This window comes from Coregonus lavaretus, assembly GCF_964263955.1.
Source record: "Coregonus lavaretus genome assembly, chromosome: 7".
Classification (NCBI taxonomy): Eukaryota; Metazoa; Chordata; class Actinopteri; order Salmoniformes; family Salmonidae; genus Coregonus; species Coregonus lavaretus.
In genome coordinates, this window is record NC_139994.1 from 33,231,882 (window position 1) to 33,258,069 (window position 26,188).

The 26,188-nt window shown below is 39.7% G+C and overlaps 1 pseudogene across 1 annotated transcript in view; it reads left to right on the forward strand.

Annotated features, from left to right (window-relative positions):
* Window positions 1-26,188, forward strand: part of LOC311132505 (oxysterol-binding protein-related protein 10-like) — a 91,367-nt pseudogene that overhangs the window by 54,692 nt on the left and 10,487 nt on the right. Inside the window, exons 8-9 of the transcript XR_014615357.1 lie at window positions 18,743-18,895; window positions 19,320-19,815. The product of XR_014615357.1 is annotated as an oxysterol-binding protein-related protein 10-like (transcript). The remainder of the gene's footprint in view (window positions 1-18,742; window positions 18,896-19,319; window positions 19,816-26,188) is intronic.

The window sequence follows — 26,188 nt, forward strand, 5'->3', positions numbered from 1 at the left end:
TTCTTGAAGACCAATAGTATGACACTCCTTCGTCCCGCCTCCTGTAATGATCAATCTTAAAACCACGAAGAAGAGTATCAATGAATTACAGACGATATGGAAGACCTTTGCGCTGGCACGAAGTAGGTCTTTGTTTTTAAAAAACACATTTATTTGCCTATTCAATACGGAGACACCAATTGTTGTTTATGTAATGATAAATACACATAGTTTTTAATGCATTTTAGGTAATTTCAGAAATGTTTCATTTACAGAAATACAGAAATCTAAATAATCAAGCAATGGACATAAAAACTGTCTGGGGTACTGACAAAAGTACAGGCAAGTGTTATAAAGGGACCAGAAATGTTTTTGGGTGAACATCCCCTTTACCACAGGGTATAAGATAAAAATGTAACTGAATATATTGAGTCATACATTGGCTTTAGCACTTGCATTGACAGGCTTATTACATTTACATTCACCAACCTACACCTACCCACACATCCCTCACACATGCACTTGGACCTATACACACTTTCAAAAATACATTCAGGGGTTATTCCTCTCTCCAGTAGAGGGTAGCAAAAGATGGTGATGTGAAGTGTGAATGAATGGATACTGCCAAGTACAAACGTGAGATGTCATATCTTAAACAACATTCACTGTGTAGTTGTCATGGTAATACAGTATATACCGTCATTAAGGGAGTAAAAAAAACAGAGCCTTAATCAGTTTTAATTTCTGAGAGAAACAAAGAAAATGTATCTTCCCCCCGTAAGCAAGATCCCTGTCAGAAAACAGCATAACACGTCACAGCCTCTTCATCAGCCTCTTCCCTCTACCATCTTTCAGACAGGTGGGCGGGTAGAGGGATCCACTGTGAAACATCCTGAGTACTTTATCTACCCTCCTTATTAAACTCTCTCAATGCTCCTCATCACTGAGACCTAATATGACACCTGCCAATTAGAAACACATCCTCGAAGTTGTTTCACTTCAGTCTCACTTTAAAGCGCCGACACCATCTCCCTCTCTGTTTTTAGAATGCTCATTACTTTGGCTGAGATGGCTCTGAGACTTCAGAGAGACTTCACAACCCACTTTGTCTGACTCTCATTTAGATTTTCTCTCTGTTTTGTCTGTGTCTTCTGAGAGAAAGTAATTAGAGATTTGGTTCTGTATTGTGTTTTGACAGCCCTGTGTTTTCAAAGGGGTTGAGGGGGAGATGTTTCTACGCTAATCCTCTAGTTACGGGATTGAGTTGTTGTTCAAATATGGGGTGCTTATAGTTGTAACCTGTACAAGTGTGTGGTGTAAAATGCTATCTTTATGTATTCATTAATCTCTCTTGTGTGGCTTTCTTCAGATTTTTACGTCAGAGCAACTAGGATTTGGAAATGTCAAAATGTGAAACTATAACCTTACATAAATGTTGGCTTGTTTGAGACATAACATAGAGTTGTGTGGGAGAAATTGAAATAATTTTCAGTTCAGCTGCCATGAGCTATCCAGGGTCCTGAACTCTGTACTTGTCATGATGAGTTGTGTGATTCCAATGAAAACCACAGAGCAGCACATAAGGATAAAAAAAAAATCATATTGATGAGAAAAGCTAGTCTAAAATCATTATCTCAAACTATCGGCCACATTAATTTGAATCGTGACATTGGGAGAAACTAATGATGAACTGTAAGAAAATAGGATTCAGTCTAGTGTAATGTCTTTGAGCTCTCTCTCTCTGTGCATATGCACGTGTGTACGTATTGTGCAGTCAAACAAGTGTGTGTGTGTGTATGAGCAAACAGTCCCCTCATTAAATGCCTCCCTGATAAACTCCTCATGATTATTTATAAATGAAGAAGCTAGGCTTTGCTCCCAGCTCTACTTGCCTCAGGAACATATTTGGGAGGTACTGATACTAGCTAGCCCAATTTACATGGGCTTTGATCCAGTCAATGCATCCGTAATCATTGTAGATCTCATTCTAGTCTTGGCATTGGATCTGTTAGATTTAAATGCAAACATGGCCTAGGTTTCAAATACATACATTTTGCAAGTAACATGTCCCTGTGCATTTGTTTTTGGCCGTTCTGGATGCACGTTGGCACTGGTCTGTTTTGGTTGGGTAGCAGCCTGTGCTGTTTGAGGTTGCAGCTTGGACCTGTGGTCTTGACAGGGCTGCTGCCTGTGGAGAGTGGAGACTGAGAGGAGAGTGCATCTTAGGATAGCAGGCATTGATGGTGGGGAGAGGGGGATGAGCGGGGTAGTAGCAGCTGGGAAGGAAAGAAGAAGAGTGGCAAGCGTGTTGGTGTTTTTAGATGTTGTATTTGACCTGACACGCTGACCAATAAGGCAGCTTAAAAATGGTCAGTGTAATGCATATACTGTAAAACAGAAGAAAAAAAAATGTCTTTACATTTCAACATTCATGCAAGGTTGTGAGGCAGACAAGAGTAAGGGTGTGAGGATGGGAGATGTGTGGGGGGACTGTAATTTTGGAGAGAAGATAGGACTAGATGGGAGGAAGAGAGAGATGTGTGCGGTGAGTGCGTGCGTTCACGCTCTGTCTGGATGCTTTTCTCAGGTTCTTTTTGTAATTATCTTTTTATTATTATTTTATTTTATTTTAACAGGGGTTACATAGACAACCAAACAAAGTGCACCACACAGACTGAGTACCATAAAAGGAATAAGGATACAGCAAAACATTATACAAAAGGCAGTCATAAAATAAAATTATAAAATAGGGCGTTTATGGGAGGTTTTCTACATAGGACCACAATGGAGATCAGATTTTCCAAAATGGATCAGATTTCTGGTGTAAATCAAAGGTAAGTTTCTCTAGGGGTAGAATAGCAGAAGCCTGAGAAAGCCACATCCTCGCAGATGGTACTTCAGGTGTGGACCTGAAGTACCATTACTTTTGGATAAGTAAACAAGGGTATTGAACAGACGTTCAGGGTCAAACACAACGTTACAATCAAAGTAGAGTAAATATAAATTCAGTCAAAGCAAATTGTCTACCCATGATCTTCTGGATGTGTTAATGAATATAATTCCAACAAGAGTAGATTCTGCTACAGTGATGCATTGGAAAACATTATGTGGAGGACAGGTGTAAAGTAGGTTCTATGAAAAAAAGTAGTTATTGTATGCTTATGGAGGTGCGTTTGTGCTAGACCCTTTCGCAGATAGAAGTGCAGTCTTCCTCACCGAATGCATGTCCAATGTCTCTCTCCCAAACACATCTCAATGCATCATAGGGTGAGGCACTTCTGTTCAATAAAATAGAATATAAGTCTGAGATTAAACCTCTCCGAAAAGTATGATTCGTAAATAGTTTTTCAACTTTAGTAATTTGAAAACTTAGTTTATCCACTTTCTTCTGACCCTCTACGAAGTGTCTAAATTGTAGGTACTTAAACAAATATTTGTTAGGGAAGTCAAAATCAGTTTTTATCTTTTGGAACGATTTAAGAGTGTCCTGAGTAAATAAAGGTGTAAGTTCAGCAATACCCTTTATCTTCCAGTCCAGAAGTCCAATACTCCTTATTTGTGGGGAGGAAAGTCAGTATTAAAGGCAATCGGTGACCAGAGTGATACTGTATATCAGGGGTGTCAAACGTCCGGCCCACGGGCCGGATCAGGCCCGCAAACGGATTTAATCCGGCCCGCGAGATGATTTTGAAAAATAAAAATAAAAATAAAAAATAAAAATAATAATAATAATTTTGTAAAGTATAAAAATGCGCTGCAATTTTTCAATAAAATAAACTGCTGTTCCAATTGCGTCCACTGGATGGCGCAATAGCAATTGTGTTAAGCAAGCAGAGCAAGTAGGTCAAGCACGTGCAGCCAATGAGCTACTTTGTTTTGCCCGCGATATTTATTACGGCTTCTACTTTTAACATTATGTGCTTTGGCACCCTCATTGCCCCAATATGTCTCTGTCAAAAAAGAGAAAAGTGGACGCAGAGTGCAGAGTGTTCCAAGAAAAATGGTCATCCTATTTATTCACGGAATTGAATGGGAAAGCTGTATGTTTGGTGTGTTCAGAGCATGTTGCAGTGCTGGAAGAATATAACCTTCGTCGCCACTATGTGAATCTTCATGCCGACAAATATGACAACTTTCAAGGACATCGGAGATGAGAGAAGGTGAATGAACTGAAGAAACAGCAGTCTGTGTTTACTCACAGCCGAGACATCAGTGACGCTGCAGTGAAAGCTAGCTACCTCATTGCTAATGAAATCGCAGTGGCTTCAAAACCATTTAGTGAGGGTGAATTTGTAAAAACATGCATGATGAAGGCAGCGGAGATTGTGTGCCCTGAAAAGCGGCAGGCTTTTGCAAATATCAGCCTGACAAGAAACACAGTTGCAGACAGGATTTCCGATCTTTCAGTGGATTTGGACAGCCAGTTGAAGCAAAAAGTAAAGTCATTTATTGCGTTTTCGGTTGCAATTGATGAAAGCACGGACATTACAGATGTTGCACAACTGGCCATTTTCATCCGCGGAGTTGAAGACACATTGACCGTCACCGAGGAGTTCGTGGAGTTGGTGCCGATGACAGATACAACGACAGCAGCTGATATTTTTACCGCACTCGTCGGCGCGGACTGGTCCCGCGCTGTCAGCCTGGCTACAGATGGTGCGCCCTCAATGATCGGGAAAAAAGCAGGCGTTGTGACAAAGTTCAGAGAGAAAGTGCAATCTGCAAATGGAGGACGTGATTTTTTGACTTTTCACTGTATTTTGCACCACTAGGCTTTGTGTTGCAAGTCCTTAAAGATGGATAACGTCATGAAGGTGGTCATCCAAACTGTTAATTTCATCCGATCCAGAAGCCTGAATCACCGTCAGTTTGACAGCCTTCTCAGAGAGAAAGACCACATCTATGGCCTGCTATACCACACTGAGGTAAGATGGTTAAGCCGAGGTGCTGTGCTGAGGCGTTTCTTTGATTTACGAGAAGAAATTGAACAGTTCATGGAAGAAAAGGGCAAACCAGTGTTAGAATTTCATTCCGCAGAATGGATGCAGGACCTTGCATTTATGGTGGATGTTACAGAGCACCTGAATAACTTGAACAAACAGCTGCAAGGGCGCAACAAAGTTGTCACGCAGTATTATGACAGCATACGTTCTTTCAAGTTGAAGCTGTCATTGTGGGAGACGCAACTTGCCGGTGGTGATGCAGCTCACTTCCCCTGTCTGAAAAATGTGTGCGCGACCCAACATGTGGCAGACATGAAGCGGTTCAAAGATAAAATAACGGGACTGTTACAGGAGTTTGAGCAACGCTTTCAGATTTATGTTTATATGTTTTTATGTTGATGTGCTATTGTTTTTAATTGATTTTATTTTATTTGTATATTTAACCTATTCTTGACTCTGTGGTTCTTGCACTTGTTTGGGGAACAGGATTTCATTATTTTTATCTACATTTCTGCCTGAGAAATGACACCCTGATATAGTTCTGTGATCTGTGATATACTTCTGTGAATCACTGAGGCTTTGTGTGTTCTTTGTCCTCAGAACTTTCAAATAACTTGAGGTGTTTTATGATTAATAGTGATGTTGTGCTTTTGGACACTGTCCTCAGGCTCCAGCTTTATGTTTATATGTTTTTATGTTGATATGCTATTGTTTTTAATTGATTTTATTTTATTTGTATATTTAACCTATTCTTGACTCTGTGGTTCTTGCACTTGTTTGGGGAACAGGATTTCATTATTTTTTATCTACATTTCTGCCTGAGAAATGACACCCTGATATAGTTCTGTGATCTGTGAAACAGTTCTGTTAATCACTGAGGCATTGTGTGTTTGTGTGTTCTTTGTCCTCAGAACTTTCAAATAACTTGAGGTGTTTTATGATTAATAGTGATGTTGTGCTTTTGGACACTGTCCTCAGGCTCCAGCTTTATGTTTATATGTTTTTATGTTGATGTGCTATTGTTTTTAATTGATTTTATTTTATTTGTATATTTAACCTATTCTTGACTCTGTGGTTCTTGCACTTGTTTGGGGAACAGGATTTCATTATTTTTATCTACATTTCTGCCTGAGAAATGACACCCTGATATAGTTCTGTGATCTGTGAAACAGTTCTGTTAATCACTGAGGCATTGTGTGTTTGTGTGTTCTTTTTCTTTAGAATTTTCAAATAAACTTGACGTGTTTTATGATTAATAGTGATGTTGTGCTTGTACTATTTTGGACACACTGTCCTCAGGCTCCAGCTTTATGTTGTATGTTGATCGTATTAAAACAAAGAAAACAATCTGAAGTTGTTGTTTTTAAGTTATATATACCATGATTTTTCCGGTCCGGCCCACTTGGGAATAGATTTTCCTCCATGTGGCCCCTGAGCTAAAATGAGTTTGACACCCCTGCTGTATATGGTCTGGAATCTGCAAGTATATCCTTGCATCTTTCCAAGCTAAGAGTGTATTATGGACTGTAAAATTGTTAGATAAGGCCTGGATCTTTTCAAAGCTATTAATAAATGGGACGGAAGCTATTGCTCTTGGATGACATGCTATTGATTCCATCCCAACCCAAAGTGAGTCGCGTCTGTCTAGGCACCAACTAGTCATGTGCTTGATTTGAGCAGACCAGTAATATAGTTGCAGATTTGGCAAAGAGACCCCTCCTAAATCCTTAGGCGTAATTAGTTTGGTACATTTGGTTCTAGGTTTCTTATTGTTCCAGATATATTTAGAGATATTGGCATTCATTTTCTGAAAAAAGGACTGAGATAGATGGCAGGGGATATTTTAGAATAGATCATTTAGCCAAGGAAGGATATTCATCCTGACCACCTTAATCCTGCCAAAAGGAGAGTTTGGTAGGGCAGACCAGTTAACCAGGTCCTGTTTAATCTTTGTGAGCAAAGGCATATCATTTGAAGTGAACAGGTCTTTAAGATTTTGAGTAACATATGCCCAAGTATTTAAAGCCTGCTTCAGTCAATTGGAATGGAGATATCGTTTCTAAGTTGATTGTAGAGGGGATATTCAAAGGTAAAGCCATGGATTTATCCACATTCATTTTGTACCCTGACAGGTTACCATATTCAGATATGATGTCCATTACTGCAGTGAAAGAGGTCTCTGGTTTAGACATGTATAAAGGCACATCATCAGCAAATAATTACATTCTATGCTCTTCGTCACCCACATAGATGCCCCTGATGTTATTACTAGACCTTATTGGCTTTTCCAGTGGTTACTGTATATGACTAACGAGAACAGAGCAGGAGATAAAGGACAGCCTTGATGACAGCCCCTACCAATAGGAAATCTTTCTGATAGCTTACCATTTGTGTTAACTGCCACTGATGGGTCAAATTAAAAAAGATTTCCCTTCACTGGAACTAAGGAGCCTAGCCCGAACCATGAAAAACAGCCCCAGACCATTATTCCTCCTCCACCAAACTTTACAGTTGGCACTATGCATTCGGGCAGGCAGCGTTTTCTGTCGGACTGCAAGATAGTGAAGCGTGATTCATCACTCCAGAGAACGTGTTTCCACTGCTCCAGAGTCCAATGGCGACGAGCTTTACAACACTCCAGCCGACGCTTGCCATTGCACATGGTGATCTTAGGCTTGTGTGTGGCTGCTCGGCCATGGAAACCCATTTCATGAAACTCCCGATGAACAGTTCTTGTGGTGACGTTGCTGCCAGAGGCAGTTTGGAACTCGGTAGTGAATGTTGCAAATGAGGACATGATTTTTACACGCTTCAGCACTCGGCGGTCCCGTTCTGTGAGCTTGTGTGGCCTACCATTTCGCGGCTGAGACATTGTTGCTCCTAGACGTTTCCACTTCACAATAACAGCACTTACAGTTGACTGGGCCAGCTCTAGCAGGGAAGAAATTCTACTGCCAATGTTTTTTATACACCTGTCAGCAACGGGTGTGGCTGAAATAGCCGAATCCACTAATTTGAATGGGTGTCCACATACTCTCTCCATAGGTCTACTAAACCAGATGAATCACAAATGTGTCTAAGAGTATTTTAAGCTCTATGATTCGAGACTGGAGCAGTTGATGATTTATTCAGTTTACCCAAAGTACAGTTAAAATCTCCTGCTATAAACCCATGTCCCTTGAAGGGGTTGATTTAAATCATATCAGACATACATTTGGGGGAGTCTGTGTTCTGGCCATATACATTTAGTATAGTAATATGTTGACCCAGAATATTACCTGTAATCAAAATAAATCGTCCTTCAGGGTCTGTGTCTTGGTGCTCAAATATAAATGGGACATTTTTATTTACAAGGATGGCAGTGCCTCTTTTGTTTGAACTAAAATAAGAAAAATACACCTGGCCCACCCAGTTAGGGTTGAATGGCGGGAACCCAGTTATCGAGATTTACCGGGATTTACCACCCAAACCCACTCCCTTTTCACAGGATAAATACAGTGGCTTGCGAAAGTATTCACCCCCTTGGCATTTTTCCTATTTTGTTGCCTTACAACCTGGAATTTAAATTGGACATACACAAAATAGTCAAATTGGTGAAGTGAAAGGAAAAAAATAACTTGTTTCAAAAAATTCAAAAATATAAATAGCAGAAAAGTGGTGTGAGCATATGTATTCACCCCCTTTGCTATGAAGCCCCTAAATAAGATCTGGTGCAACCAATTACCTTCAGAAGTCACATATTTAGTTAAATAAAGTCCACCTGTGTGCATTAAGTGTCACATGATCTATCACATGATCTCAGTATATATACACCTGTTCTGAAAGGCCCCAGAGTCTGCAACACCACTAAGCAAGTGGCACCATGAAGACCAAGGAGCTTTCTAAACCTGTCATGGACAAAGTTGTGGAGAAGTCCCGTGTAGCTCAGTTGGTAGAGCAGGGTTGTGGGTTTGATTCCCACGGGGGGCCAGTATGAAAAAAAGGTATGCACTCTGGATAAGAGCATCTGCTAAATGACTAAAATGTAAACGTAAAGTACAGATCAGGGTTGGGTTATAAAAAAATATCAGAAACTTTGAACATCCCATGGAGCACCATTAAATCCATTATTAAAAAATTGAAAGAATATGGCACCACAACAAACCTGCCAAGAGATGGCCGCCCACCAAAACTCACGGACCAGGCAAGGAGGGCATTAATCAGAGTGGCAACAAAGAGACCAAAGATAACCCTGAAGGAGCTGCAAAGCTCCACAGCGGAGATTGGAGTATCTGTCCATTGGACCACTTTAAGCCGTACACTCCACAGAGCTGGGCTTTACGGAAGAGTGGACAGAAAAAAGCCATTGCTTAAAGAAAAAAAGAAGCAAACATGTTTGGTGTTCGCCAAAAGCCATGTGGGAGACTCCCCAAACATATGAAAGAAGGTACTCTGGTCAGATGAGACTCAAATTGAGCTTTTTGGCCATCAAGGAAAATGCTATGTCTGGCGCAAACCCAACACCTGTCATCACCCCGAGAACACCATCCCCCAATTCTTGAGGGAAACCTGTTTCAGTCTTCCAGAGATTTGAGACTGGGACGGAGGTTCACCTTCCAGCAGGACAATAACCCTAAGCATACTGCTAAAGCAACACTTGAGTGGTTTAGCCAGTTTTGCCTTGAGAAATGGGCAAAAATCCCAGTGGCTAGATGTGCCAAGCTTATAGAGATATACCCCAAGAGACTTGCAGCTGTAATTGCTGCAATTGCTGAATTCCAGGTTGTAAGGCAACAAAATAGGAAAAATGACAAGGAGGGTGAATACTTTCGCAAGCCACTGTAACTGCGAGAAACCGGTAAATTATAATAATTTATTCATACGAACAGCATGGCGTGAAATGGAACTGTTAAATTATATGCAATGTCTAAATATGGCTTCTCTACAGCCTCCGCATGATGACTCAATGCTCAGGGTGGAGACAGAGCATCAGTTTACAATGCATGTAGACCTATCATCTCATCATGGTAACTTTTTTTTTTGTGACAGGTAGGCCTACATTTGCTGCATCATAGCCTATGCTACATTAATATAAAGACCGAATGCAAGTCTAATTTACCCATCTCCATCTGGCTTTCGGGGTCACCTTCTTTTTTAATTGTAAATTAAAACATTTGTTATTGCAGCTGCAGAGTTTTAAAACAGCCTGCTTTAAAACAGTGCACACGCGAGCACTCTATCGCAGTCTTTCTCTCTCTCCATCAACTCCATTCAAATTGCATCCAAAATAGATAATCCTGTTCCAGATTGATATATAGCCCTATGTACACTACCGTTCAAAAGTTTGGGGTCACTTAGAAATTTCCTTGTTTTCCATGAAATCATACATGAAATGAGTTTGAATAGGAAATATAGCAAAATGAATAGGAAAGGAAAGGTTAGAAATAATGATTTTTGATAATTGTGTTCTTCAAACTTTGCTTTCATCAAAGAATCCTCCATTTGCAGCAATTACAGCCTTGCAGACCTTTGGCATTCTAGTTGTCAATTTGTTGAGGTAATCTGAAGAGATTTCACCCCATGCTTCCTGAAGCACCTCCCACAAGTTGGATTGGCTTGATGGGCACTTCTTACGTACCATACGGTCAAGCTGCTCCCACAACAGCTCAATAGTGTTGAGATCCGGTGACTGTACTGGCCACTCCATTACAGACAGAATACCAGCTGACTGCTTCTTCCCTAAATAGTTATTGCATAGTTTGGAGCTGTTCTTTGGGTCATTGTCCTGTTGTAGGAGGAAATTGGCTCCAATCAAGCGCCGTCCACAGGGTATGGCATGGCGTTGCAAAATGGAGTGATAGCCTTCCTTCTTCAAGATCGCTTTTACCCTGTACAAATCTCCCACTTTACCACCACCAAAGCACCCCCATACCATCACATTGCCTCCACCATGCTTGACAGATGGCATCAAGCACTCCTCCAGCATCTATTCATTTGGTCTGCGTCTCACAAATGTTCTTCTTTGTGATCTGAACACCTCAAACTTCGATTCATCTGTCCGTAACACTTTTTTTCCAATCTTCCTCTGTCCAGTGTCTGTGTTCTTTTGCCCATCTTAATCTTTTCTTTTTATTGGCCAGTCTGAGATATGGCTTTTTCTTTACAAATCTGCCTAGAAGGTCAGCATCCCGGAGTCGCCTCTTCACTGTTGACGTTGAGACTGGTGTTTTGGGGGTACCATTTAATGAAGCTGCCAGTTGAGGACCTGTGAGGCGTCTGTTTCTCAAACTAGACACTCTAATGTATTTGTCCTCTTGCTCAGTTGTGCACCGGGGCCTCCCAGTAAGCTTTAAACTTATAGCCTCTGTCTCTTGTGCAATACGCAAGCACCTGTGCTCCGCTGGCCTCCACTGGCGCTCCTACTATCTTGGAGTCCCATGCAGGAAAAGCTAGACTAGAATAGCTTGCTGGACATAATTTTTTTTGCATTTCTTATACCAATAGACTATCAGAAGAGGGACGCAAGCTCTTTTTTTCTGAATGTTAAATACAGCAGCCATTATAACTCACGGGTAGTTTGAAAGAAGAGTGAACGTGAGATGGCGGTAGGCTATAGCAGTTATTTATTCAGACCCATAACCATTCAATTTTCGTGAAAAGAAGTGAAAGCCTTCTGCATTTAATTCTAGTCCTATGTTATTCAAGGATGTCATTAGAATGATGAAGATAAGGACAATGAAACGTATTTCATTTAACTGTTGAAAGCAAGCAAGGAAGGAATTAGAGAAAGAGCTCAGGCTAATAACAATTAGGGGAAATATTATGAAAGGTATATACAGTATGCGTCAGCCTACTAATTATACAAATAGGCCCTATTATATTTCAAAATCAAATTCGCTAGCCTATACTTGTAACTTTGTAGGCCGCATGTGCTGCACCAGAATCACATGTTCTCTCCTGCTTTATCATGGTTTGAACGATGTGCATAATTCCAGTCCATATAATACATTATTAGCCTACTGGAGCTAGTTTCATTTATTTACCCAAGAGAGCATATATCTAGCTACATCTATGGGCTTTTATGTTTTTCTGTCGTGTGTAAAGTGCAGTAGCCTATATCATAGATGTATTGGATTACGGCGCAATCATTTGGGCTTTTTTGGGCTTGGGCTCATTAAATGTTGTTAATGTAGGGCTCATAAAACGTATTTAATATATGGCTCATCACGTAGGCGGATGCATATATACCTTTCATAATATTTCCCCTAATGTTATTAGCCTACCTCCTCTTTCTCTCTCTATTGTTGCTTCATTCCTTCCTCTTCCATTGCATTTATTACCTGAAAGAGGTAGGCTAGGACATCTATACATTATACAGGGCTAAATATCAATCTAGAACAGGATTATCTATTTTGGATGCAATTTGAATGGAAAGAGAGAAAGACTGCGATATAGTGCTCGTGCGTGCACTGATTTAAAGCAACGATATTTGAGTGATAGGCTGTTTTAAAACTCTGCAGCTGCAATAAAAAAAATCATCTTTACAATTAAAAAACAAGGTGACCCCGAAAGCCAGATAGAGATTGGTAAATTAGACTTGCATTCGGTCTTCATATTACCAGAGCATAGGCTATGCTGCAGCAAATGTAGGCCTACCTGTCACAAGAAAAAAGTTACCATGATCAGATGATAGGTCTACATGCATTGTGAACTGCGCTCCATACTGAGATGGGCTGTCTGTCCCCACCCTGAGCGTTGATTCATCATGCGGAGGCTGTAGAGAACCAATATTTAGACAATGCATATCATTTAACGGTTCCATTTCATGCCATGCTGTTCATATAAATAATTTATTTGAATTTACCGGTTTCTCGCAGTTATTTATCCTGGGAAAATGGAGTGGTTTTGGGTGGTAAATCTCGATAACCGGGTTCCCGCCATTCAACCCTAGAGAGTAGGGTAGCCATTTATGCGCGGATAGTGACTAGCATCTCCATAACGTTAGCATCCGCCATCATGTTGCTAGTCTTTGTCGTGTCTTCTTGTTTAACTATAGACAGCTACAGTACAATAGGTAAAGGATATTGGGACTAATAGTCATCAATTGTTTTAGCCCATCCAATAAAATGTCTAATTGTTTTACCTATAGGCTCAGGAGTGACATAGTTTGTTTTTATAAAGCATCTCAGAGTAGGAGTGCTGATCTAGGATCAGCTTTGCCTTTTAGATCAAAATGAATAAGACTACTTGGACAAGGGGGGACCTGATCCTAGATCAGCACTCCTACTCTGAGACACTTTATAAATATTGTCCATGAGCAGCTCGCATCTGATCCAGGTCCTCTCTATGGATATTTATCAGTGTTGGAGAGGCAGACAGCGCAGCTCTTTTCCGCCTGCGCTGATCAACATGCCAGGGTGTGAATTCACACTGCTTCTGTATTATCTGTCAATATCCAAACAGAGCGAGACAGCACACTATGAACTGATCCATTTTCTGACGATGCCTCTGGTGATTCTACTCACTGAGTTATTATCCAGGTTGTTATCGGAGAAAGGTTCTGGATGTTTAGCTTCTTTGTTTGAAATTCGTTGAAACTGAAGCAGCTGTTTAAGTGAGCAATTCAGAGACAACAAAAAAAGAATGGCTCAGAACTAATGAAGACGTTGTTTCGGCTGACTGAACACAACAAATAAAATGTCATTTACCACAACAAGGTTGACATCTCACTGTGTTTCCAAGGATCTAATAACTCATTTAGTGACTTTTTCAGCATGTGGAACAGAGGAGAGAAAGCACCTGGGATAGTTATGTGCTGAAAAGGTGAAGGTGAATCAAGGACAGTTCCATTATATGAAAAGGTCAGTGTAGAAGTCTGAAGTTAGCACTCTTCCTCTCCATTTGCGGAAGGAATGAGCGAGGGAGGGGAGCAGCGATAGAGGGATGTCAAGACATTCGGCTGAGAATTGGAGGATGAGGAGGAAGAGGATGGGGATGGAGGTGGGTGTTGAATGGACTACTCAAGTCAAGTGGAAGAAAGAGTTAGCCTTTGAAGTGAGAGCATGAGCAGACTTTCCCCCTATCCCAGCTATCCGCCCACACACTCCCCTGACTCCTTGAGAGAGAGAGAGAGAGAGAGAGAGAGAGAGAGAGAGAGAGAGAGAGAGAGAGAGAGAGAGAGAGAGAGAGAGAGAGAGAGAGAGAGAGAGAGAGAGAGAGAGAGAGAGAGAGAGAGAGAGAGAGAGAGAGAGAGAGAGAGAGAGAGAGAGAGAGAGAGAGAGACATGGGAAGCTAGTTAAGGAGAGGGAACATGTGATAAGAAAACTGAGAGTGTGGTGAATGAGGAAAGGAGAGAGAGGAAGGATGAATGAAAAATACCTGCAGTGTTGAATGACATACTGTGGGCTATGAGAAATGAGAGAGAGAGAAAAAGAGCGATAGAGATAGTGTGTTTGAAAGCCGCCCACCGTAGCTCCTGCAGAACCAGGGCTGATGGGGTCTCCAGAGCTGCCAGACTGCTGTTTAATTAAACCGGCTGATCCACACCATCATGTATCATATGACAGCCAGGGGAGGGGGAGGAGGCGTATGGGGGAGAGGAGAGGGAGGGGTAGGGAAACACGAGGGATGAGGGGGATGGAGGGAATGGTCCGCGTCAAAGGGTCTCTCCCCCTCCGAGTGGAGTGGGCGGCAGGGAGAGAGAGGCTGAGACTGTGCAGCTGTACAGTACCTTTACGTTAACTCCTCTCTCTTAGACACGCACCAGACTAGGGTCTTTACCACCTCCACCAACACCCCAGCACATGTCTCTCTCCAGCTGGACAACTCTGCCTCTGCACAACATTCTCTCAGCAGAACAAGCCTCTCAGAACTATAAACGCTCTCTCTACAATGGCATTAGAAGAAGCTGAAAGGAGCTTTAACTGAATATAGTTTTAACGGTAGAATTGTGTTCCAGGGATTTTTCTCTTTGTAGTACTCTCTGCAACAGTGAAGCGGTGGGTAGAAACTCTGTTCCAGGACATTGTGGACACCTGGTGTGGAACTGTGTGCCTGTGATCGGTGTGTCTTTCACATATACACAAACAGCATACTGGAGATGAGATCCAGCGGTACTGAGAGGAAGAATGTGTCTTCTCAACCATGCAACGTAAGTGAGGGTGTTTAAAGGTAGACTGTGTGTGTGTGTGTGTGTATTTAGTACGCATGAGGTGGATAGATGTGTTTTGAGGTAAAGAAAGTGAGGTTGCAGCAAGAGGAGCAAATGCTGTGCTTTGCACATTTTGTAGCACCCTTGAAAGCTGTTATGAGTGATGCTCAGTGTGTTTCTTTTAAATATTTGTTTATTGTTTTAAGTGTCATCGTTAAAATGGATTATGACGTGATCCATTATCCTGACATACATTGGTTTGTCTGTCTCTGTGATATTGACCAATGGAGTGTCTCCTCTGCTTCCATTTGACCGCAAAATGCAGTTATTTTTTTGTTGCACTGATAAAATCAATGCTATGGACAGAAGTTGATGAGCCATGTAGTGAAGTGCTTTTGCTGAGCTATTTATTCTGTATTCTAGAACACGGTCCATTATAACGAGTAACTGCCTCTGTGGTTTGACCAACTGTCATACCATATAACAGTGAAAGCAGGAACGCTAAAGACTTTGTGCCAAACCAAATCATATGTATAAAACTCCAATTCCATGAAAACAAGTGACCAATTTAGTGATTTGGTAGTCAACTGGTATTGGCGGGCAACAATCTATTCCTACATAGCTGAATGCTTTGGCTGTTTCTGTTGTACAATAGCAGAGACTACATTGTTTATCTTTTTTCCCAGCGTATGTTCCTTGTTAGCAACCTGTAATGTCTACAGTGTTGAGGAGAGTAGACCTGCTTGCATAACTCAAGGGATAGAGGTAGAACTGACCTCTCAAGCAATTTCCTGTCATTATTAAGAGCCTTTTTAATTAGTTTGTGTGTTGGAATTACAACAGACCTCCTACCGCCTCCTTCTTTTTCTCTTTCAAGCTATTTAAATCCCTCTGCTTCTGGAGCATGCTAGCTCCTGGGACTGTGTGTGTGTGTGTGTGCAGAAAGATATGTGTAGCTTGGCTTGTGGCATGCATGGAATTAAATATTCAGGTGACAGAAAGGCAGATTCCTCCATGTGATGTTTCTCTTTGTTCCCTCTGTTAGTTCACTCAATTATGTCGCTCTAGGAGTACCTCTGTTCTCTATTCTTAACACAAGTAGAATAAGTTCCTGATATCAGAGTTAGTCATGTATGCATTTACCAAGTAATGGTTCATTCTGTTTGTATAATGCATTACAGGCTGTCATTTACAGAGAACCGTATTCTGTCCCACATTCAGTGAACTTTTTTTGTTACATTTTCTTTTCATTGCAGTCTGTCACATGTCAGATGCATACGCATACTGTACTGTACTGTACATTGTTAGAGAAACAAATATAAATAGAGGGAAAGTGAAAAGGGAGGGAGAAGGAAGGAAGAGGAGGAGAAGAAGACAGTTTTTGTTGGCCACAGGCTCTGGAGCACTTTCTTGCATTATACATTAGGCAATTTTTTTGCCCCGAGTTACTGCAGGAGATATCAAAGGCACTAGGGCTTTTCTTTAACCTAGATTGAATCCGCTTCCAGCTGAATGCTGGAACACAAATGGAGGACACAACCCTGTCCACGTTCACTGCACCATATCAACCATATCAAAGCCTTGTCAAGGCATTGTGAGTCCATGCTGGAGGCACTAAGCTGTTGCAAGGAATCAGGCAGTGTACTCTCAGGGAAATTCTCTGAGGTATACCTTGACCCCCTGCGTGTTGCTGAACCATAATTACAGGGAAAGTGTGAATGTGGTAGGAATAAATGGAACAAGAATGCATGGAACAATGAAATTGGTTGTGTTCCCTGCCTGGTATTTAAAGGGATATTTTGGGATTTTGGTAATTACCCTTTATCTACTTCCACAAAGTCAGATGAACTCGTGAATACCATTTTTATGTCTCTGTGTCCAGTATAAATTAAGTTGGAGGTAGTTTCGTGAGCAAATGCTAACTAGCATAAGCGCAATATGCTAGCATATACCCATAGACTTCCAGTCATTAAGCTAATGCTAGTTAGCAATTGCGCTAGCGCTAGTTAGCAACTTCCTTCAAACCGCACGCAGAGATAAAAATGGTATCCACAAGTTCATCTGACTAGGGAAGTAGATAAAAATTGTATCCATGAGTTCATAGATTGCCTAAATAAAAATATTCCTATTTAATGGGTCCTTCTTTCCTATGGCTCTGCGCTTATGGGACTATTAGGTCCATACATACTCTCTAAATAATGGATGTGACTTTATGTAGTGCTTGGATTAGCAATGAAAATAAGACAATGCAAAATCAAAGCAAAAATTGTGTCCTCTTCTACTTGTGGATGTGTCTAATGGGACTGGTCCTGGTCGGTCCCTGGATGGGAGACCAGATGCTGCTGGAAGTGGTGTTGGAGGGCAAATAGGAGGCACTCTTTGGTATAAAAATTATATACAGTTGAAGTCGGAAGATTACATACACTTAGGTTGGAGTCATTAAAACTAGTTTTTCAACCACTCCACAAATGTCTTGTTAACAAACTATTGTTTTGGCAAGTCGGTTAGGACATCTACTTTGTGCATGACACAAGTAATTTTTCCAACAATTGTTTACAGACAGATTATTTCACTTATAATTCACTGTATCACAATTCCAGTGGGTCAGAAGTTTACATAAACTAAGTTGACTGTGCCTTTAAACAGCTTGGAAAATTCCAGAAAATGATGTCATGGCTTTAGAAGCTTCTGATAGACTAATTGACATCATTTGAGTCAATTGGAGGTGTAGCTGTGGATGTATTTCAAGGCCTGCCTTCAAACTCAGTGCCTCTTTGCTTGACATCATGGAAAAATCAAAAGAAATCAGCCAAGACCTCAAGTCTGGTTCATCCTTGGGAGCAATTTCCAAATGCCTGGAGGTACCACGTTCATCTGTACAAACAATAGTACGCAAGTATAAACACCATGGGACCACGCAGCCATCATACCGCTCAGGAAGGAGACGCGTTCGATCTCCTAGAGATGAACATACTTGTTTTGTTGTTGTTCTGTCTCTCACTGTTCAAATAAACCTACCATTAAAATTATAGACTGGTCATGTCTTTGTCAGTGGGCAAACGTACAAAATCAGCAGGGGATCAAATACTTTTTTCCCTCACTGTAAACTTCCGACTTCAACTGTATATCCCAATGCCCCAGGGCAGTGATTGGGGACAATGCCCTGTGCAGGGTGCCTTCTTTTGGATGGGATGTATAACGTGTGTCCTCACTAAAGATCCCATGGCAGTATTGTAAGAGTAGAGGCGTTAACCCCGGTGTCCTGGCTAAATTCCCAATCTGGCCCTCATACCATCATGGCCACCAAATCATCCTCAGCTTTCAATTGACTCGTTCATCTCCCCTTCACTCCCCTGTAACTATTCCCCAGGTCGTTGCTGTAAATTCAACTTATTTTGTAAAATAAGAGTTAAATAAATATTGTTGTCCCAATAATTTGTAAGTCGCTCTGGATAAGAGCGTCTGCTAAATGACGTAAATGTAATAAGGAGGGGATCAGTATGAGAAAATGGACACTGATCATTTGGGCGTTCCAGACTATGTCAGGCATAATACCCTTTAGTGATAGATGTTAAGACATCCATGCACAATATGTACAGACCTCATTTACCAGGGAGACCTTGTCACTGTTATGTCAGACCACTTTCATCTAAGTCTAACTGTGTCTCTGTTGTTGTCTCTGTTGTTTCAGCAGCACCCAGCGGGGTTGGAGGCCGTCAGCCCCAGTGAGGAGGTGACTGACATGGAGGACAATGAGGAGGAGGACCTGGGAGTGTTGGATGACCAGCGGAGCATCATCCTGCACCTCCTCTCCCAGCTCAAACTGGGCATGGACCTCACCCGGGTAAGACAGCCAACGCTCTCTTCATGTCTTTTCCTTGGAATGTTAGAGCTGGTATGGCCAACACAACGCTTACTGGTTCACTGAATAGATTATGTAGGAATGTCTTGATTCCTTTTTAAGACAGCCAACACACTCTGCTGTCTCTTCATAGTTTTCCCTTGGAATGTTAGAGCTGGTATGGCCAACGCAATGTTTACTGGTTCACTGAATAGGAATGTCTTGTTATGTACTGGTATGTCCATTTCACTAGCCTGCTCAGTTGAATATAATAATCAATGGCATCAAAACAGCCATGGAATGACACTAAAAAAGCTTTTAGTTTAAGTTATGACTAGTGCGCCTCTTTATTACTGTTCCCTACCAGCACTCTAGTGAAGTGTCTCCCTCATGTAGTTTAACGGTCGCCTCCCGCCCTGTTTACCAGGTGGTGCTGCCCACGTTCATCCTGGAGAAGCGCTCCCTGCTGGAGATGTACGCTAACTTCATGGCCCACCCGGACATGTTCCTGTCCATCACGGCTGGCGCCACGGCGGAGGACCGCATCGTACGCTTCGTCGAGTACTACCTTACCGCCTTCCACGAGGGCCGCAAAGGAGCTGTGGCCAAGAAGCCCTACAACCCGGCGCTGGGCGAGACATTCCACTGTTCCTGGGAGGTGCCTCGGGACAGAGTGAGGCCCCTCAGGTCTCAGGGCCCAAGGGAACCAGCCTCCAGGGGCCCCATCAACACCCAACAGCAGGATGATCCGTCGGGGACCGAGTGTTACCGGGTTCGCTTCGTGGCCGAGCAGGTGTCCCACCACCCACCTGTCTCAGGATTCTATTGCGAGTGCCCAGAGAGGAGGATGTGTGTCAACACCCACGTGTGGACAAGAAGCAAGTTCATGGGCATGTCCATTGGTGTGTCCATGATAGGGGAAGGTGAGTGAATTGATGTGCTTCGGGTTTGTTGAGGCTCAGTTAAACGCTGACACCATGATGAGTTTCTAGGATATCAAGTGATTACGAATGTAAGGATGTACTTAGACACTTTTGATGAGGAGTTCATATAATATATTTAATATGTACCATGGTTAGTTATAATAGAAGGACAGAGCTTTGCCTCTATCATCTCCCTCACTCCAGAACAAAGATCCACTCTCTCTATATATACACTCTGTTACAAGTCTCTCCAGGAACATCTGGTAATCATCATGGGCACTCCCATTCTTTGATGTTATTACTCTTTACCCCAAGTCAGTATATCCTGTCCATCAATCATGCTATCATAAACATCAGTAATCTCCTTTGACATAACGGAATGTAGACTCCGTGGCCCCAAGCCACTTATCTAGTAACTCTAACCTGGTCCCCACGATACTATGACATGACATCATTACAATCCACTTTTTTGTTTATTATTTTGTGGTAAGTAAGATACTTAACCCCCAACAATTCATATAAAATAGAATATTCCCAATCAGTAGTATATATATATATATATATATATATATATATATATATATATATATATATATATATATATATATATATATATATATATATATATATATGACTACAGCCTAAACTATGCTAGATAACTGAGAATTCACCCCTTTCTACCTTCTAACCTGAATCCAACCTGATTCTCAATATATTTAATCAACAAAGGTATAATTTCTCAGTCATCTATCTTATGCAATATCAAACCTCTCAAACCTCTATAAACTCAGTCTGAGTAAAAGATAAACACATAATTAACTACTATATATTCGTGCTAATAATCTATGTAGTCAAAACCTTACTTATATATATAAGAAAAAATCCCACATAGACATCCCCCATTTTAAAATGACCCCTTTTTATGAGACATGCGACCAAGAAAAACATCCATAAAATAAATTGTGACCATCATGACATCATCCCCACAAATACAAAGATCCATGACCATTACTAAGTTACATGGATATTACAATATATTCAAATGAATATATCAAAATAAAACAACTTCAATCTTCTTCATCCATCTTCATACAAATGAACCCCAAGCTTTTCTCTGGTCACTTGGGGCGCTATCTGATCTACTGAGATCTCTTCTTTCCCCATCTTCAAACCTGTAAACCTCAATCCGCTTTATACATTTCCAACTTAACATTCCTCATTCCTCAATCAACATTATCAATGGACTCTAAACTGTGATAACATATAGATGAATAATTTATCCTTTCTCTCCTTGCATTTATATTGACTGATACATCTCTATTCATACTCCTAATACCTTCCTATATGTCTCTATTGCCCATAGCTTTATTTAAATTCCCAATACCTTCCTAATCTTAATGTCCAACATGTATCCCCCATATAATCACATACATTCCCTCTTTATCTACTATAATAGCATCCATTGATATGTCATTATCACTTACATAGTCTAATGAGTAACATCTCAGACCCAATTGCTTAAAAACTCATGATTGTTAAAAGATACAATGTTCAACTCCGACTTTGTCCTCCTAATATACCTGAGATAGATACACATTATAACACTCTATTTCCACTCCTTGTTAAATCATTACATCCCTAAACTATTCATGCTTTAAGAATTCCACCAAAATCAGATCATATAAAAATATCATAACCCAATGATAGGAACCAATTAAGTACTTGCCTATCAACATAGATATGTACCACTCTAAACATCCATATCAATATCACCCAATACTTCAAATGTATATAATGACTAATATGCTAATACGTTAACCCAATTAATCAACATATTCATGATTTCATTCACAATCCTCACCTTAACTTCCATGTTTCAAACAGTATGATTCAACAATGTCCACTCAAAATAAATAATGTAAGTGTATCCTAAGACATTACCATAATGTATCACTGTTTTAATCCATAACATCTATATAAAACAGTTCTATACTATTACATACTAATGATTCACTTAAATCACTCATTCATGTTATAAATTATAACCAACCAAATTACTTAACTCAACCAAATTTAAAATGACAATCCATATTGATTCACTTTATCCTTATCAATGAAAATTAAAACCCTCAACTTTATCACCCATTACAACTGTCAGAATGTACACTTATATTAACATGCAGTATAAACATCCATAATTCAATTATGACTTTCCTCATCCTGATAATAAATACAGATCATTATCTCAATGCATTCTTAATACTATTAATTTAGCAGTGTATATACCTACTACTCAAATTAGCAAATTTTTATAAATCCAATTTTATTATCAAAACATTTCATAAATGTTACTTATCCCAAGTGTACATTAAGTCCTCATGACAGTTCTTCTCATAAGAAATCATGTGTATACCCAAAACTCAGTCAAAAAATAAAAAAATAAACTCCATAAAATTCACTGTGTGTGCTCCTTTAAGACTTATAATAAAATAATTAGTCATTTAGCAGACGCTCTTATCCAGAGCGACTTACAGGAGCAATTAGTGTTAAGTGCCTTGCTCAAGGGCACATCGACAGATTTTTCACCTAGTCGGCTCGGGGATTAGAACCAGAGACCTTTCGGTTACTGGCACAACGCTCTTAACCACTAAGCTATCTGCCGCCCTGTTCATCTTTGACCTGTTGAAAACCCCCTAAAATCATAATCATCATACTAGGTGTGTTGTGTTTTATTTGAAAAACCCAATTGAAAAACAACAAACAAAAATAGCCAGGCCTTACTTAATTTGGTAGCTCCCTTTTACGACCTAATACTGCCTAACTTCACTAAACTGCTCCCCCTAGCCCTGGGCAGCATTCCAATGAGATAAGGAAATCCCCTTTCTCCTGGAAGATAAATTATACATTTCATTAACATTCAATTACAATCAGTAATCCAAAGATAGTAAGTACACACAAAACATGATACAGATATACACAGTCCTATCTCATCAATAATCGTTTGTATCAATCTAATTCCTCATAACTACTCCATAAAAAGATTATATAAAATCTCTCAAAAGATGAAAACCACTCAAATTTCACTTAGTATATAATGAGTATGTTTAATTGATTACCCTTCGGACCATATCCTCTTTAAATCTCACAATGATTATTGAACCCCTAAATCTGCTCCTTGTGATCCCATATCAAATGATCCATTATCGTTTACTTGATCAACAACATAGGAAAATCTGTTTCCCCTTCTATTGTTCCTGTAACCCCTGTAAATGTCATATTTCATTCATTATCCAATACAATCACGTACTCCGCTTAAGTAAGACTAGATATTTTATCCCAGGCATCTATTTAAAAATGGTTTGATACGTTGTCTCCTACTTTCCCCTTAACATAATACTATAGTAGACTTCCATCAATCCTGGGAAAAAAAGTCCCACTCAGAAGACACTAGATAATACCACGTTTCATTTAGTTCACTACACCTTCTAATATAAACCTGTAACCCCTTTCTAGTAATTTAATCATCACAACCTGTTACATAGATGTTTTAAAATATAAACCTATTGTTTAATAACTTCATACTTACACATTTTTTAAACTTAATCCATCATCCTAATAGTAAAAACTATATCCCATTGTTCAACGTACCATAATTAGATTATCATTTTTAGAATTAATGAACTGTCTGCATAACTCACTGTTGTTTAAACAAACTATATAATGAAATAATAATAATTACCAATTATCAAATAATGTTCCATATTCACCTATCTAGACATGTTCTTCATATCATCCCAATGCTTCCTACATATGTCAATATAGCCCAACTATCACTACTTTCTTTCACCCTCTTACGAAATCATGTCATTATTAAATTGTCTCCACAAATCAATACTACCTAATAACATATTTTCATTCACCTAAATATAAATAATTATTTTAATACCCGTCTATTAAACAATCCAATTCAACATGTCTCATCAAACAATACAATTCACAATTTCTCAACACTCACTGAACCAACTTTTCTTTTCAAACACAGACAACCCTCTATAATCTCAATTATCCTCTATTGCTGACTTTCCATCTAACATTCCTTTAACAGATGACACATTATTTTTAAATTATAGTCAAAACAAATAAAACATATATTCACAGCTATGCAACTTTAATTACTATGTTATACTATCCTCTATGTGTTGGTAAAACAATCCCTTTCACATAATGTTATCAATTCACCTAGTAATCTAGGTCAACAGCATCAATGCAAAAGTTTTGATTTCTGTCCCTTCCTGGGCTCAAACCAGGGACCCTCTACACATATCGACAACATTTACCATCCAAACACTGTTACCCGTCGCTCCACAAAATCTGTGATCCTTGAAAAGCAAGTTAAACAACTACTTCCACGTCGCTTAGCAAGTTACGTCACCACTCTTTAACTTCACTAGTTCGCACCACTAACAAGCTAGCTCTTTCACACCAAACATTCAACCCCCTACGACTTCCATCTCCACAGCAACCACTGATCCCTGTACACCTAACGTAACCCATAATGTCCCTTACAGCTTTCTCACGTTTCAGCGAGCCCCAATGGTTAACACCCTTAGACAAAAAAGATGGAAATTCTTCCAGCTTTTTTACTAGTAGACAAAATAAAACACACTCTCAAACAGCGTTCTACATTTACCTCTATCATAGGGTTTAAAAACTAACGTAACAACATTAACCATCCTAAATTGCTGTAGTAACGTCATGTTTGGTTCAGTTTATCACCAATCCTCCATTATTAGAATACATCAGATCTAGGTAAATATAATTTCTAAGTAGGCTAGAAGTAACACCAAACACTTGTTGTATTTTACCATCATATATTGAATGTATCCATATTATTAATATCCAATTTATTTATAGACATTACGCCACCATTCTCAATCGTTTAATCTAACAAACACTTAGTCAACTCCTCCCAAAAAATAACTACCACGCAATCGTCTCTCTATACCTGTTAAATAAGTGAGTCTTTCTATTTAATCCACAACACGCTACAAATCTTCCATGCAACATCACCAAACCAAATACTTTGTAGTATCCGTGCAAGCAACACATACCATCAGTTGAATTACACTCATAAAGATTTTACTCTATGCCATTGAAATGACAAATAAATCGTAATAGTTCAATGGAACCCTATATTGGCTTTCTACTATATTACACATTACGTCTATAATCACATTACTTATGGTCAGTTTATTCCTTAAACCTTATCTCTATCACATGATCCAACAACGGTACAAACTTAGAAAACCCATATTAATTACTTTCCCACCCATGACGTACGTCTACGTTTGGGTGAGCAAGTTAATACATATATAACGTTAGAAACTTCTAGGTACTCACATCAAATAATCCCTTCGTGGTGTTTTTAACCAATTCTTAATCGACACAAATCTCTTCTTCAAACATTTTACCAGCGGAACCAAAAATAGACTGTAATTTCCCGGACACTGACTGCCCTGCCTGTCCAGAAAATACAGACCTTTCCACTACTCTCTAAAATAACCTCACAATCTCCATACCACTCCTTGATATTCTATGAATTAATGATGTTATATATCGTAACTTCTTATCCAAATGTATATCAAATTATTATACCCATTTTTACAACTTATTATGCACCCCTCAGATTCAAATTATTTTCTGCTCTTTGTTCCTAAAATCGCCCATGTTGTCCCATGCAATTACTTAACTTGACATTACTTTTACAAAATACTTATTCTAACTGCGGATTAGCCTGTAATAATTTTGTCATTTCCTGTCTCTCACTTCGAGTTAAATGAAGCTCTGCTTTACTCTTAATGGTGACTGTTTTTCCAGATATTAGTCTACTAAGTTGGCCATTCATTATTACTATTATTTCATGCAATTATTAGTAATTAAATACTTACATTAAAATCCCCATCCTGAGCTGTATTAAAATGTAGTTCCTATTTTGTCGTTTTGGTGCTATGATTCCATATGTTACATTGCATTGGCTCCATCTCCTGGCCGTTTTGAGTAATTCACGTCTAATTCTCTCTTCATTTTATAATGTTCTACCACAGTAGTCTAAAACAGTAATGGCCTCAAACCATATCCTTGATCAAACTCTTAAATATTCATGGCCTCAAACCATGTCCTTTATCAAACTCTTTAATATTTATGGCCTCAAACCATGTCCTTGATAAAACTATTAAACATTCATGGCCTCAAACCATATCCTTGATCAAACTCTTAAATATTCATGGCCTCAAACCATGTCCTTTATCAAACTCTTAAATATTTATGGCCTCAAACCATGTCCTTGATAAAACTATTAAACATTCATGGCCTC